The 1,363-nt window shown below is 40.7% G+C and overlaps 1 protein-coding gene across 1 annotated transcript in view; it reads right to left on the reverse strand.

Annotated features, from left to right (window-relative positions):
* Positions 1 to 1,363, reverse strand: part of LOC128247611 (A disintegrin and metalloproteinase with thrombospondin motifs 12-like) — a 75,744-nt gene that overhangs the window by 73,584 nt on the left and 797 nt on the right. The window lies entirely within an intron of this gene.

Here is a 1,363-nt window from a genome sequence, read left to right on the forward strand (position 1 = left end):
TATATATATATATATATGTATATATATATATATATGTATGTATGTATGTATATATATATATACATATATATATATACATGCGCCGCACGAATGGCTGTGTGATAAGAAAATTGCTTCCCGACCGCATGGTCCTGGGTTCACTCCCACTGCGTGGCACCTTGGAAAGCTTTGTAAGTGGATTTGGTAGACGGAAACTGAAAGAAGCCCGTCGTATATGTTTGTGTGTGTGTGTGTGTGTGTGCTTGTGTGTCTGTGTTTGTCCCCCCCATCATCGCTTGACAACCAATGCTGGTGTATTTACGTCCCCATAATATAGCGGCTCGGCAAAAGAGAACGATAGAATAAATACTAGGCTTACAAAGAATAAGTCTTGGGATTGATTTCTTGAACTAAAGGCAGTGCTCCAGTATGGCTGCAATCAAATTACTGAAACAAATAAAAGAATACATATATGTATACAGGGTGCGATGGGTAAATTGTCGCTATTTTATATTTGTAATTTCGCGCATGCGCATTGTTTGTTTTTGATTTTGTCAACTGCACAGTATAGTAGGGTCAGCTGGGCACCGTCTGTGAGAAAAACAGCACCATGACGTAATTGACTCAGTCAGAAATTCCAATACGACTATTTCATAGCGTTTGGGTGTCAATCCAAAGACAGTGCAATCTAAGGACATTACTGAGACTGATAACAGTCAAACATTCAGTCAACATTATGGTGTTTGGAGTGATCTCTAGTGATGGCGATGTTATGCCTCCATTCCTCTTTCCACACGGCCTCAAACTCAACACGGAGGCCTACATCAAGTTTCTGGAGAAGGTAGTGCTGCCCTGGATCAAGAAGGTGGCTGCTGAAAGACCCTATGTCTGGCAACAGGGCTCTGCACCATGCCACACAAGCAGGAGAAACCAGTCATGGCTGTCAGATAATTTCAGCGATCACATTGCTCCTAACATCTGACCACCTAACTCCCCTGACTGCAATCCCCTTGATTATTATTTGTGGGGCGCGGTTGAGCAATGGACCAATAAAACTCCTTGTAACACCAAAGATGAACTGAAGGCAAGGATTATGGCAGCATTCACCAACTTAAACAAGGAGATTGTCCGGAAGAGTTGCCGGAGATTCTGAAGTCATCTAGAGGCCGTGGTCGAAGCTAACGGCGATTTTATTTTTATGTAATTTTGGTACATATATCTATTAAAATGAGATGTCAGTTTTATTTTCAATTTTGCGTAATTTAGACAATAGTTTATTCACCGCACCCTGTATATGTGTGTGTGAGTGTGTGTATGCTTATATGTATATTATATATAGTGTGTGTGTCTATATGTGTGTGTAGGCATATAGCAGACATATAAT

The sequence above is a fragment of the Octopus bimaculoides genome, chromosome 4, assembly GCF_001194135.2.
Source record: "Octopus bimaculoides isolate UCB-OBI-ISO-001 chromosome 4, ASM119413v2, whole genome shotgun sequence".
NCBI lineage: Eukaryota > Metazoa > Mollusca > Cephalopoda > Octopoda > Octopodidae > Octopus > Octopus bimaculoides.